Genomic DNA, 15,573 nt, shown 5'->3' on the forward strand with positions numbered 1-15,573 from the left:
TGTGTTTTGTTCAGCCCCCTTTTTTTTTAAGTAGATTTTTTTTTTGCTGGGCAGAATAAAAATGAAAAATTCAAAATCGCAGCAAAAACGCACTACCATGCATTTCAGCAGATTCTCCATTGAACTCTATTGTAGCAAAAATGTTGCTTTTTGCTTTTAAAAAAGTCTCTGACCCTTTTCAAAAATGCACCAGCTCAAAAAAGCATAGATGTGAACATGCTATAGGAAACCATGTTAACTGAACGTTAGTGCGTTTCTGCAAAAAGCACTAAAAAGCACATTGGTGTGAACAATGCCTTAGTAAATCCACCCCACCAAAACAAACAACAAAGAAAGATATAAAGCTGCAAAAAAAAAATTGCTAATAATGTAGCAGTGTACAGTATAAAGTTTACCTAGAGGGGATTTTTTTTTTTCTCAGCAAAACTGGAGTTAAGCATTAAACTGACTGCTGTGATGATCTATGTGTGTTAGCATGACAATGTGTGCACACGGTGAAATGTGCCTTGCAGCAGCCCTACCCAGCAATAGGTCCTTTAAATACCCAATCTTATAGTATAGTGTATATATTTAAATATCTTTATATTGATGGTAATACTTTGTATTCTCCAACTCTGTTTTTGTGCCTTGAAGAAATAATTGTGATGACTCTTGGACAAATCATTACAATGTGACCCCTGCCTGATGTTTCTGATTCACAGATTTGTCCAGTCATGGTTGTTCAGATTCCTGAAATGTCTGATTATCCACACAGAGCAGACAGATCTGCTGCAAATATTCAGGTTCACCTGATTTCATAAGTAATGTCTGTTTTGTAAAGGTAACGCTGATGATTATGTCCAATTCACCTATCCCTGGACACCTATGTGAATCTTCTTGCCTTATGAAATCATAAAAATTGTATTGAGCTGTGAACATATTTTCAGCAAAATACTCTACCATTTATTTCTGGACTTCTGTTACCGCTTAACTAAATATTACATATCTGAAACCCTTAAAGTGTTACTGAACCCACAACAGTAAAATCAGTCTGTATATGCAGTAAAGCATGCTTGTTATACTCACTGTGGAACCTAAGGGGTTAATCCTCTGCATTGTGTAAAAAGGCTGTTTAATCCCGTCTTCTCTGATCCTCCCCTTCTTCCACTATTCCCAATCTATCTCCTGATAGAACAGAGCCTTGGGGGATAGCTGCACATGCTCAGTTTGGTGTGTATTGCTGGAGAGTTGTTTTTTCTTTGGAGGGTGCATATGATTAGCACAGGGCCAATCAGCATAGAGGGTCAGGGGTCCTGCAGCTCATAGGACAGAGAGAGGAGAATGAAAACTCCTCCTACATCAGTCTGTATATGCAGTAAAACACGTTTGTTATACTCACTGTGGAACCTAAGGGGTTAATCCTCTGCATTGTGTAAAAAGGCTGTTTTATCCTGCCTTCTGTGATCCTCCCCTTCTTTCAGTGTCCCCCTCTTATTTCCTGATAAGACATATCGTTTGGAGTCACTCTGCACATGCTCAGTTTGGGGTGTATTGCTTGAGAGGTTTTTTTTTTTCTTGGGAGAGTGCATGTGATCAGCACAGGGCCAATCAGCACTGTCCAGACAGAGGTCAGGGATTCTGCATTCTCCTAGAGCAGAATGAAAACTCCTCCTACAAGCTTTAAACAGTGCTCTGCTGGACACTGATAGTAGTCACAAGACTGCTCTAACTGCTGATGAGAAAAGGTAGTTAGCAGTTTATATTTATTAAAATAATTGCATTTCCATGTTGTGTGTACTGTGGGAGACAAGATATAGTGACTGCAGGGTCCTGGCTTTAGTAACACTTTAACTTTCATGGGGAAAAAAATTGCAAATAAAAATAATACAGCATAAACAATTGCAAAACATGCCATATTGTAATTGAATGTTATTAAAAATTCCCTTTCATTTTCAATCTGCAGTGGTGTAATTTTCTGTAAAATGCAATATGGCTACCTGAAGGCATTCTGTGCACAGATGGAGTACAGAACACCCCCCAGATATGTCATTTCCTGCTTGCGTAATTGGCTTCCCAGAGATCTGCACTAAGATACAAGTCCGATTTTTGGCACCCCCTGCAAAAAAATGTAATTTTTGGTGAGATACTCCCAAAGGGTAGTCAAGTCTAAAGGGATGCAGACACTGTCATTTTCTTCATTAGAACCCTGTAGAGGCAGCAGCTGATTGATAATTATAAAATCACTCCCTTGCAGATTTATTCTGCACATGGACACAGAAAAACAAACAGCTATTTCTTCAGAATAGCAAAAGGTAGGAATCTGCAACAAAGTTTGTTAAAATCCTTGTAATGCACCTTTATCACTCAGAGGGTAATATTTTTTTCTCAACAGAATTTCATTAATTCTTTCTACAATTTTGTTTGGTTTGACAAAAAAACATGATAACAACTTTGACCTCCAGTAGTAGTTTGTTGTAGTAGTAGTGACAATACTCCAACATTTTGGTCATTTTTCTGGTAGTATCCTTTATATATCAAGCTTGCTTAGGACGATGCAAGGTTGAACAACATCCCTAAAGGAATGACTTTATTAGTACACTCTGTAAGCAAAACTCACTTTTTATTGTTAAGACTACAACCGAAGTTGGTCCTCGTCGTCAGATTTTAGGAATATTGCTGTTATAATTATTTTGTAGGTTGTACAGGTTTGCAGTAAAGTGCCACCACTACTGTTATCAGAAGGCAGGACCACTTTGTAACATAGACCAGGGGTCTCCAAACAATGGCCCATGGGCTGAATCTGGCCTACTACAGGATTGAATCTGGACCACAGTTAGGGCCTATTTCCCTCTGCTGCGTCTTTTTTTACACCAGTTGGTGCTAAGACCACCAGTGTCCTAGCTACTGATGACATACTTGCCCCAGCAGGATGATAGAACTTTGTCCATACCTGCTTTGCCTCCTGCCCTACTGCTATGCTGTAAGTAAGGTAAGGGTAGACCACCCAAGGGGGCTCTGATGAGGACGCTTATGTAAGGGGGGCTCTGATGGGGACACTAATATAAGAGAGGTCTGATAAGAACACTGACATATGGTAAGCTCTGATGAGGACCCTGATGTAAGAGGAGGCTCTGATGTAAGCGTGGAACACCTAGGACAGATTCTAATATAAGAAAGGCTCTGATGGAACCCTGATATAAGGGTGTCTTTGATTGGGACACTGATGTAAGAGGGGCTCTAATGGGAACACTGACCTAAGGGAGGCTCTGGTGAGGACCCTGATATAAGAGGAGGCTCTGATGTAAGGGTGGAACACCTAGGGTAGACTCTAATATAAGGAGGGCTCTGATAAGGACCCTGATGTAAGGGGGGCTTTTATTGGGACCTTGATGTAAGAGGGGCTGCAATGGGGACCCTGACTTAGGGAAGGCTCTGATGAGGACCCTGATGTAATAGGAGGCTCTGATGTAAAGGGGGGTCTCCTAAGGGAGCTCTGATATGGGGGGGGGGGTCTGATTGGGACTCTGATGAACAGGGAGGCTAGGCTTTGTTTTACTTAAATTCATTCTATTTTTTTCTGAATCATATGCTGATTCCAAAAAGAAATCCAAGTAAAACATCAGAAAAATCCATGTAAATCGTATTCATTCATTTATTATTCATTGATTTAGAAAACAGTTTTTTGGCCTTGAATACTTGTAAAATTTGCAGTGTGATTCTCGGAGACCCCTGATATAGGCAATGCACTTACATGGGGATAACAGATCTATTTGTTTATTTAGTTGTATACATTCTCTGAAAATACACAAAAAGAATAACATTTTTACACATCACCAAATTTCCTCATTAACATTTTCGAAAAAGTGACAGTTACAGCCTTTACCTTACCAACATGGATAAAGTGAATGTAGTCAAATCAAAACTACACAGTAATGTAGTATAGACAGAATGTATTTTTCATAATATGTATGCATCATTGTACTGTCAATATTTCTGTTGTACATATTAAGATATATAATAAAAATGATTTCTTGCTTTGTGACTATAATAGTAATGTTTTGTTCTTCCATTGGAAAGTCTTATTGGCACTTTCCTACTGTACTTACTTACTGATCATTGTAAGCACCCTTGCCAGTGATGAATGGTTTGTCTCATCCCTATAACTGACACATCTGCAAGAGAGTATGCTATTTTGAAAAACAACAGATGTACTGGCCAGATCACCAGAGGAAAATAGAAGAAAGCAAGCCTAAAAAAAGAACACTAATGCAGACACATTTAAAAACTGGTAAGCTGTAATATAATAAATGTTTGCCTTAGGGTTTAATACTGCTATTAGCTATGTGTGGCATGGTTGGTTGGAGTCTGAGTCTGGTGGATAAATTGTTGGGCCAACTCTGACTGCGCCCAGATATTCAAGGAGGGTACTGGCGGTGCTTGAAAACAATAGCTCTCAGTGCAGATTCATCCATCCACACTGTTTAGCATGGATGAAGGGATCTACTTGGGTATGCATTAAATGAGATAAATCCAGCTATGTATGGCTTTAGAATTCACAGTATGGAGACACTGAAGAAGTAATCCAATCATCACATCTTTGAGTCAGTGCTTGCTTGGTTTTGGCCATTTTAACCCTTTACCCTGCCCCCCTCCACTCTGCAGCTGATCATCTCTATGACAGCATCCTCCCCCTGTCCTGCCCCGACTTGGCTACGACCACCTACAACAACACGCTCTCAACAGCCCTTGACTCACTAGCGCCGTTAACCACACGCAACATCAGACCCCGACCACTCCAGCCTTGGCAGACTGATCACACCAAAACCCTCAAATGACACAGTCGTGCCCTGGAACGACTATGGCGCAAAACCAAATCCCAACAAGCCTTCACCCGCTACAAATCTGCCTTCCACACCTACACCTCCTCCCTCCATGCTGCCAAACAGGCCTACTTCTTGACCCTCATCAAGGCCCTCTCCTCCAATCCTCGCCGACTCTTCTCCGCCTTCAACACTCTACTCTCTCCACCCCCACCACCACCCAGCACCTCACTCACTGCCCTTGAGATTGCCAATCACTTCAAAAACAAGATTGACACAATTCGCAAGGACATTGCCACAACTCACACGCCCTCTCAACCCGTCCCCTCTCACACAGCTACCCCCTTATCCCCCCTTCCCCTCGACATAGCCCGCAGGGACTTCGTCGTTGCTCAAACTCTCTCCAACCCCCTTCACCCTCACTCAGCTACCTCCTCATCACCCCTCTCCCACGGCCCCACCACTGCTCTGACCTCCTCTTCCACCCCACCCTACATTCCTTATACTGAAGCTCCCCCAACACTCCGCACCTTTGACCTTACTACCATTGAGGAAGTCTCCAAGATCCTCTCTGATGCCCGCCTCACCACCTGCCCCCTCGACCCTATCCCCTCACAACTCCTACGACCTCCTTCCCCCTCCATCCTACGCTCCCTCACCCACATCTTCAATCTCTCCCTCTCCTCCGGCACTTTCCCCTCCCCTCTGAAACATGCACACATCACCCCCATACTTAAAAAGCCCTCCCTGGACCCTAATGACCCGAACAACCTCAGACCCATCTCCCTGCTCCCATTTACATCTAAACTCCTCGAGCGCCTAGTCTACACCTGCCTATGCTCTCACCTCAACGACAACAACCTCCTCGATCCCCTACAGTCCGGCTTCCGTCCCCTACACTCCACCGAAACTGCCTTACTCAAACTCTCCAACGACCTGCTAACCGCCAAAGCTAATGGCCACTATTCAGTGCTCCTACTCCTTGACCTCTCTGCGGCCTTCGACACAGTCGACCACCCCCTCCTCCTCAAAAAACTACACTCCCTTGGCCTCAGAGATTCTGCTCTCTCCTGGCTCTCATCCTACCTGTCACAACGCTCCTTCAGCATTACCTATAATGCTACCACCTCCCCCTCACTCCCCCTCTCTGTTGGGGTCCCTCAAGGCTCTGTCCTCGGGCCCCTTCTCTTCTCCATCTATACCTCCTCCCTTGGCCAACTCATACACTCTCACGGCTTCAACTACCACCTCTATGCCGACGACACACAAATCTATCTCTCAACCCCCCACCTCACCCCCTTGGTCTCAGCCCGAATCACACACCTACTGAGCGACATATCAGACTGGATGTCACTCCACTTCCTTAAATTGAACCTCTCCAAAACCGAGTTTCTTGTCTTCCCCCCAGCCCGGACACCACCCCCCATTGACTTCTCCGTCACATCCAACAACGCTACCATCAAACCCGCCCTGCAGGCCCGAGTACTTGGTGTCATTCTGGACTCCAACCTATCCTTTCAACCCCAAGTCCAATCTTTAACAAACTCGTGCAGACTCCACCTCCGCAACATCGCCAAAATCCGCACGTTCCTAACCCCAGAAACCACTAAACAGCTCATCCACTCCCTCATCATATCACGACTCAACTACTGCAACTCCCTCCTCACTGGCCTGCCTCGCCGCTGGCTATCCCCGCTTCAGTCGATCTTGAATACGGCTGCCAGACTCATTCACCTTTCCAACCGCTCTGTATCCTCCACCCCCCTCTGCCAATCCCTCCACTGGCTTCCGATTGCGCAACGGATCAAATTCAAAATCCTAACGCTAACGTACAAAGCTGTCCACCATACTGCCCCGAACTACATCACTGACCTAATATCCAAGTACCGCCCAGCACGCACACTCCGCTCCTCACAAGACCTCCTTCTCTCTAGTTCCCTGGTCTCCTCCTCCCATGCCCGCCTCCAGGACTTCTCCAGGGTGTCACCCATCCTCTGGAACTCCCTGCCCCAACCCATCAGATTATCACCTACTCTCCTCTCCTTTAGGCGCACCCTGAAAACCCATCTCTTCAGGGAAGCCTACCCCGCCCCCTGCTAACTTGCCGACCTCCTCCACTCTTTCTACCACTCCATCCCCCACAGCTATCTCCTCCTGTGCCACCATCCCCTCCCTCCTAGATTGTAAGCTCGAAAGAGCAGGGCCCTTGATCCCCTCATGTTTTGCATTGTATTGGTATTGTTCTGTCACATGTTCTGTCCCCCTTTGTAATGTACAGCGCTGAGCGAACTATTGGCGCTTTATAAATACTGTATAATAATAATAATAATAATTTTCCTGTACGTCCTACAGAAGGTTAAGAGTCTCAAGATTTCAGAGAGAGCATCATTTCTTGCAAAACTAGAATTTGATTTAACTTTTTTTTTGTTGTTCAAGTGTTACAATTTTATATAAGCCCACATGTAAAATAAGAAAACTGTTGTATACAGTTTGAAATAAATGGCTCCATAATATTAGACTTATCTGTACTTTAAATCCGCAGTTCTGGATGTACAGTGGTCAACAAGCAGCATAAAGAAATAGTTTGCTTGTATGCACCCAATAAAATTAGGAATAATTACTTATTTTGGTGATTTGTGACAAAATAAGACATGTAAATACCTTCTGTTTAATCACTGCACCTCTCAAACCTGTACACCCCCTATGGACCAGTAGTAATATTTAAATTTCTGATATGGATCTGTTTATTTGGCAATAACTTCATTACTTAAGATAGCAGAGAAATAGTGACCAGCTGTAACATTTCACCCACCATAACCCATTAAGGCATGGACTCTATATGGACACTAGATCTCTGAAGGTATGCTGTATTATATAGCGTATAGTATATAGCATGGGCAGGGGCAACAGAAAAATCAATATTGTTATGAGCCCAGCATATTTAATAAATCAACAATATCAATTCTATATCTTTTTCACATAAACTAGGATTTTGCCATGGTCTGCCTAACTTAACTCTGTTAAAATCAAACTGGTTACCAGCCATAACTTTATAACCACCCACGTAATTTTAAATATGTCCCCCTTTTGCCTCAAGACAGCCCTGACCTGTTGAAGCATGGACTCTACTAGACCTCTGAAGGTATACTGTGGTATCTGTCACCAAGCCGTCAGTAGCAAATCCTTTAAATCCCGTATACAGCGAACCGGAGCCTCCATAGATTGTACTTGTCTTTCCAGCACATCCCACAGATGCTCGATTGGATTGACCTCTGTAGGCCAAGTCAACACCTTGAACTCATTCTTTCTCAAACCATTCTTGAATTTATCTGACCAAGCCACCTTTTTCCATTGCTCTCTGGTCCAGTTCTGATGCTCACATGTCTATTGTAGGTGTTTTTGGCTGTGGACACAGGTCAACATGGGCACCCTGACCAGTCTACAGCAACCCAGCCCCCATACACAACAAACAGCAAGGTACTGTGTATTCTGACACTTTTCTGTTGGAATAAACATTAACTTTTCTGTAATTTGAGCTACAGTAGCTCTTCTGTTGGATCAGTCCACTCAGGATAGCCTTCCCTCCCCAAGTGCATCAATAAGCCTTGACTGTCTTCCATTTGCCGGTTTTCCTTCCTTGGACCACTTTTCATCAGTCCTGAACACTGCAGACCATGAACATCCCCCAAGAGCTGCATTTTTGGAGATGCTCTGACCCATGCTCTGATAGAACTATGATTTAATTGGTATTGCTGAATCTTGGCTCCATTCTTCACATGAATGGACCATTAATATTCCTGGCTATGGTTTTTTTGGGAGAGACAGAGTAAAAAGGAAAGGTAGTGGTGTCTGTCTCTATTTGAGAAGTGATCTCAGAGCAAGTGTGGAAGAGGACCTAGTTGATGGAGAGTGTGATGAGGCTGAAGCATTATGGGTGGAACTGCACATGGGGGTGCATACTACAAAGTTAATCATTGGAGTTTGTTATAGGCCTCCCAGTGTTAACAAGGAGGTGGAGACTCAGCTCCTTGCACAGATCGAAAGGGCTGCAAGAGCTGGGACAGTGATAATAATGGTGGATTTAAACTACCCGGAAATTCACTGGAGTAATGGTACTGCAGGAACAGCTAAAGGGCAAAAATTTACAAACCTGCTACAGGACAATTTTATGGTACAGTTCATAGAGGCCCCAACTAGGAATGATGCTCTGCTGGACCTGGTAATCTCAAACCATGCAGAGACAGAGGGGTGGTGGTGGACGTGGTATACTTGGATTTTGCAAAAGCGTTTCACACAGTTCCCCACACACGACTAATGTGTAAGGTAGTCTACAGACTTGAAAAAATCTGTATGTAAATGGATAGAAAACTGGCTAAAATATCGTATTCAGAGAGTAGTGGTTAACGATTCATACTCTGAATGGTCTAGGGTTGTCAGTGGTGTACCCCAGGGTTCAGTGTTGGGACCCTTACTTTTTAACATATGTATAAACGATATAGGGTCTGGGATTAACAATCCCATTTCAGTCTTTGCAGATGACACCAAGCTTTGCAGTGGAATAACGTCCTTACAGAATGTCTCCAACATACAAGCTGACCTCAATGCACTGTTTAATTGGGCAACTATGTTGCAAATGAGGTTTAATGTTGATAAATGTAAGGTTATGCACTTGGGGGCTAAGAATATGCATGCATCATACATACTAGGGGAGTACAACTGGGGGAATCAATGGTGGAGAAGGATCTGGGAGTTCTGGTAGATCACAAGCTTAATAATGGCATGCAATGCCAAGCTGCAGTTTCTAAAGCGAGCAAAATCCTCTTGTATTAAAAGAGGTATAGACGTGGCCTCTCTGTGGCTCCTGCGAGCGTTGGCCACTGCTGCTCTGCTGGTGTGGGGGGGGGGGGGGGGGGCGAGACCTGGGGATTACATTACATCTGTTTGCTGAATGCCATTTCAGAAGGTTCATAATTGTTTTGTTCTTGTATTTTTATGCACTAAACTTTCAATTTATTGCTGATGGGTTTCTGCTACTGTCGGTGCCGGAGAGTGTCTTTGCGCTCTCACTGACTGGAAGACTCTTCCCCGAGATCGCTTCTCTGGGCAGATCCATTCCACTACAGGGCTATTGCTCTGTATTTCCTGGTGCATAGTATGAACTATTTATATAGTATTGTTTTGTATACCACGGTTACTTGACATGCGGACTTTTGTGTTCCGAATGTCTTATCCTTTCTCTTTCCTTTTTCTCCAATTTTTCTTTCTTTGTCTTTTTTTGTTTTCCTCCGGGGTAAGCTGGCAACATTTAGGGACTCTTAGGAATGTTTTCACTCTTCAGGAACGTAGGGTCTTCATCCTGCTTAGCTCCTTAATTATTTATAATGTCTTCCCTACAGTCCACTAAAGGGGGAATTCATCTAATTTCTCACAATGTTCAGGGGCTTAATTCCCCCTCTAAACGCATACAGGCTTTTAGTTCGTACCACTCCCTTGGGGCAGATATAGTTGCCTTACAGGAGACACATTTTCCCCCCTCCTTCTCTCTGCGCTATATCCATAAAAATTACCGTCTGCTTTTTTGCTAATGCTACAGAGAAAAAACGGAGGGTGGCCCTTTGCTTTTCTCGCCGACTGTCCTTTACCGAATCCAAAATTATTCGGGACAGGGAGGGGCGATATCTTCTGGTGAAAGGCCACTTGGGAGGAAACCTAATCACTTTTCTAATTTATTATACTCCAAATACCAATCAGGTGGAATTTTTTCAGTCCCTGCTCAGCATCCTGGTCGGGGAATTTGAGGGTGATGTTATTCTGGCTGGTGATTCCAATCTAGCACTGGACCAGTCTCTGGATCGTTCCCAAACCGTCACGCTTCAGCCTCCTTCTAGACAGAGCCGTAAGTTGGCCCAACTATTATATCGCTATGACTTTATTGATGCATGGAGAGAGGCTAATCCTACTTCACAAGACTGCTCCCACTACTCCAGGGCTCATAACAGTTATTCCCGTATTGATCATATTTTTCTTCAGACACATTCACTCCCCAGATTTCTTACTGCTAAAATTTTCTTCACGCCCTGGTCTGACCATGACCCAGTTTCTATAACCTTGTTGTCCGGGACACCTGGTAAGATGGCTTTTCACTGGCGTCTTAATGACTCTATTTTGGGTAACCCCTCTCATTGTCGGGAAATCTCCTCACATTTACAAGCATTCTTTGACTTCAATAAAGCAGAGGACATGGACCCGGCGATTAATTGGGCAGCTCATAAGGCCTTGGTCAGGGGGTGTATTATTCAACTTTCTTCTCGTCTTAAAAAAGCCTGAAATGACTTACTTACCGTTAAAACTCAGTTATACACTGACCTGGTTGCTCAACATAAGCAAAATCCCAGTCCTGATTTGTTACTTAAACTTGACCAGACCCGACTGGAACTTAATTTGTGTCTTACTGCCATTGCTGACAAACAACTTTGTTGGTCTAATCATAAATTCTTTACTTGGAGGGACAGACCTGGCACTTTGTTAGCACGCAAGTTGACTCCCAGACATTCCCAGGCGGCTTTCCCCAAACTCAGATTGGATAACGGTTCGTTATCCCAGGACCCTAGTAAGATCCTCCACAAATTTCATTATTTCTACTCTAAACTTTATAGCTCGCCCAAAGGGGGTTCTTCTTCGTCTCTTGACACCTTTTTGGGGTCTGTTTTGCTTCCCCCCCCCCCAGGAGACCCATAGGGAGATGATGGAATGGCCTATTTCATGTGAAGAAATCGGGAACGCTGTGAAATCTCTTGCCTCTCATAAGGCCCCAGGACCGGATGGTCTTCCCAATAATTATTATAAAGCTTTCCCTGATATTTTGCCGCCCCATATGGCCCTCTACTTTAACTATTTGCGGGACAAGGGAATGGTATTCCCAGATGAAAATAAAGCATTCATCAGTGTCATCCCCAAGCCTCTCAAGGACGCTGCTTTGGTTTCCAATTACCGACCTATTTCCTTAATTAATTGCGATTTAAAGATTCTTACTAAAATACTGGCCCTACGTCTCCATAAATTTTTGGCCCTATATATTCACGATGACCAGTCAGGATTCATAAGCGGTCGACAAACATCGGACCAAATTCGACGGACTATAGCTTTGCTGTCAGTGGTGCAGTCCAATTGGGACGGGTCTTCAGAGGGAAATTCTACTACTGTCACTGGATATTCAGAAAACATTCGACAGTCTGTCTTGGGACTATCTGTTTCAGACGTTAGACAAATTCGGGTTTGGCCCTCATTTCACGACACTGTTACGGGCCCTATATTCTACTCTGTCCGCTCAAGTTTCCATTCGTGGATATAAATCAGCCCCTTTTTCAATAGAACGAGGGACTAGACAGGGATGTCCTCTTTCTCCATTGCTCTTTGCTTTGGCAATGGAACCACTTGCGATTGCTATTCGTGCTGATCCCACTATCTCGGGCGTCTACTGTGGTCAACGGGATCATAAATGTACCTTATTTGCTGACAATCTCATGTATGTTTCTAATCCTCGAACGTCTCTGCCTGGTTTCTTCCACTTGTTTCATCGGTTTTCTGAGGCCTCTGGTCTTATGCTTAACTCGTCTAAAACGGTTGTCTTGAATATCTCGTTACCCGATTTGGAGGTTCGTTACTTCTGGGAAAATTTTGATTTTCAGTGGGCTCCTGGCTCTCTTCCCTATCTAGGGATTCACCTCACAAAATCTATATCGACGTTATACAAGACCAACTATCTCCCGCTTTTCAAACGACTTAAAAATGACTTACTAGACTGGCAGGATCTTTCACTTTCCTGGTTCGGTAGAATTAATTCTATTAAAATGACCTTTTTACCGAGATTATTGTACTATTTCAGGACGCTGCCAATCATGGTCCCCAAACGGGAACTGTTATTACTACAAGCAGCGGTCTCTAGATTTATTTGGAGGGGAAAACGCCCTAGGATTAACAAGTCTACCTTATTCTCCCGGGAGAGGCATGGCGATTTGGGACTCCCTAGTCTCCTGGCATATTTTCAGGTGGCCCAAATATCACAGTTATTGTGTACTACGGCCAGGGGATATGTCCCCCAGTGGGTCGGGATTGAGGCTCTTTCGTGCCATCCATACGCTGTGTGTACTCTCATGTGGCTTCCCGGTGGATTGCATCCTCCTATTTTGTGTCCTACTCTATCCTATTCGTTATCGGTATGGGATAGATGGCGAGCTCGCAAACCTTTCTCCTCTCCACATACCCCATTAGCCCCAGTGTTTGGTAATCCTGAGTTTGCCCCGGGTCTATCTCCATCGGTGTTCTAGTGGTGGATTAATAAGGGTCTGTTACGTATCGGAGACTATTTAGATGGGTTTAGTCCTCGGTCACTTCAACATTTTTTGACGACATATCAGATGCCTCCTGGAGAAATATTTCGTTATCGCCAACTTTGCTCTTTTATCATTAGCAAACTTAGATTACTCAGAGAACCCTGTGCGCTTACTTCCCTCGAGGTCTCCTGTGAGGCAGGTGGGATGATGCAAGGTCGTTTATCCTTTATTCATGCTTCCATTGTTGATCCCCTCGCTAAATTGTCCTACATGACCCAATAGGAAGGGGATTTAAATAGTTCATTAGATTTAGATACATGGCAGAATGCGGCTCATACTTTATCGAAGATCTCGATTAATACTGATCTTGTTGAATCCAATTATAAAACACTACTTCGCTGGTATTTGGTTCCTACTCGCTTGGCCAAAATGTACCCCTCAGTATCATCTAGCGGTTTGCGATGCTGTGGTCAACAAGGTACATTTTGGCCAAGCGAGTAGGAACCAAATACCAGCGAAGTAGCGTTTTATAATTGGATTCAACAAGATCAGTATTAATCTATTAATGTCCAGTTGTGAGTAGGTTCTGGATCCGCATATTTAATTTTATATATTCGTTAACAGGAGTTAATATCCGTAGATCACCGGAAGTGGCCTTGTTTCATTTACTTCCCGCTGACGTTCCCAAAAAATCGACTAAACTAATTTTATACCTCTTACTGGCGACTCGCATTACCATAGCTAGAAGTTGGAAACAATCTGTGATCCCGTTAGACAGGGTGAAACATAAACTTAATTGGATAATGGTAAACGATAAACTTACCAGTATTGTCAATGACGATGTGTCCAGATTTGAGGGGACTTGAGAGCCTTGGATTAGTTACATTTCTGTATCATGAGAGTCTTACAGCTGCCCCCCCCCCCCTATTTTTTTTCCTTTTTCTTAGGAGCGGTTTCCTCCTTCTTTTCTCTCTTCCTTCTCTCTTTTTCTACATTATCCGCTGCATTGTTTTTGTTACATTTGGTTTATTCCTACGGTTTAGTCTCTGTTTATTGATTGATGAAACCTGTATGTCTTGATGGTAATGGCACTCTGTGTGTATCCTTATTGCCATTGTTAGTCAAATTTTTTTTTCAGTGTTGTGATTCTATATGATGTCCCATCATGTAGGTGGACCCCTTTTTTTTGCCATCCTGTTTTATGCTATTATATGCCTGTTTCTCAATAAAAAATATTGAAATATAAAGAGGTATAGACTCCAGAGAGAGAGATATCATTTTACCCCTGTACAAATCATTAGTAAGACCTCATGTGGAATATGCAGTTCAGTTTTGGGCTCCAATGCACAAAAAGAACATTGGGGAACTGGAAAAAGTACAGAGAAGGGCAACCAAACTGATATGAGGCATGGAGGAGATCAGCTATGAGGAAGATTAGAGGAACTGAATTTATTCTCTCTTGAGAAGAGGAGATTAAGAGGGGATATGATCAACGTATAAATACATCAGTGGTTCATATAGTGAACTCGGTATAGATCTATTCACCCTGAGGTCATCACAGAGGACAAGGGGGCACTCTTTAATTGTGGAGGAAAAGAGATTTCATCTCCAAATATGTAATATAAAATGCAGCGCTAAGATATACAATATAATGATAAAGTGACAAAGTGGTAGGTTTATGCGCTTATAAGGCACTAGATATCGTGATTAAAAGTGTCGTCAATTACTGACGAGAGATTCAGTGAATGGATGCTTACCACAATGTTATATTCCTGAGATGATAAATGGTGCTAAGGCAGAAACAGCAATAATAATAATATCATTAAGCTATAATGCACACAACTTCATGTCTTTATACATGCATTCATTCTGAATGGGCTTCCTTAACACAATTCACATTAAGAAAAAAAAATCTACAATATATCTAGCATTATGGAATGCACAAAGCATTTGCATCTCTATGCTGCAGCGCACTATAGCAGTGGCAAGTATTTTTTTGGTTACTGTATACATTCATTGATAGCCCTAAAGACTGAAAAGGCAATATATAGCACATTAATGCATGTATTGTCCTGTAAATGAACTCTTAATGTCATCCACTTAGGGCCCATTCACACCAATTTAGGTGTGGTACCACTTGAGTAGTGCACTACAGTGCTATTCACCCTCAATGACAGCCTAATGAAACTCCACAGCACACGTCTTGGTGTACTGTGTAGTGCTTTTAAAAAAATACAACATGCATCATCATTTCATGTTTTGAGGTGCACTGCAGCTCATTCACTGTAAATAAGCTGCCCAAGGCAGCGTGCCTCAACTGTTACATAGGTTGAAAAACAACCTCAAGTCCATCTAGTATGACCACTCTCCTAACCAAGCCCAGATCCCTTACCCTTGGAGAGTAGCTAAACACCCCCATCTGCTGGAAGTTGGAAGTCAAA

Source organism: Staurois parvus, unplaced genomic scaffold, assembly GCF_062004578.1.
Source record: "Staurois parvus isolate SC_StPar_1 unplaced genomic scaffold, SC_StPar_1.0 ptg000234l, whole genome shotgun sequence".
Taxonomy (NCBI): domain Eukaryota; kingdom Metazoa; phylum Chordata; class Amphibia; order Anura; family Ranidae; genus Staurois; species Staurois parvus.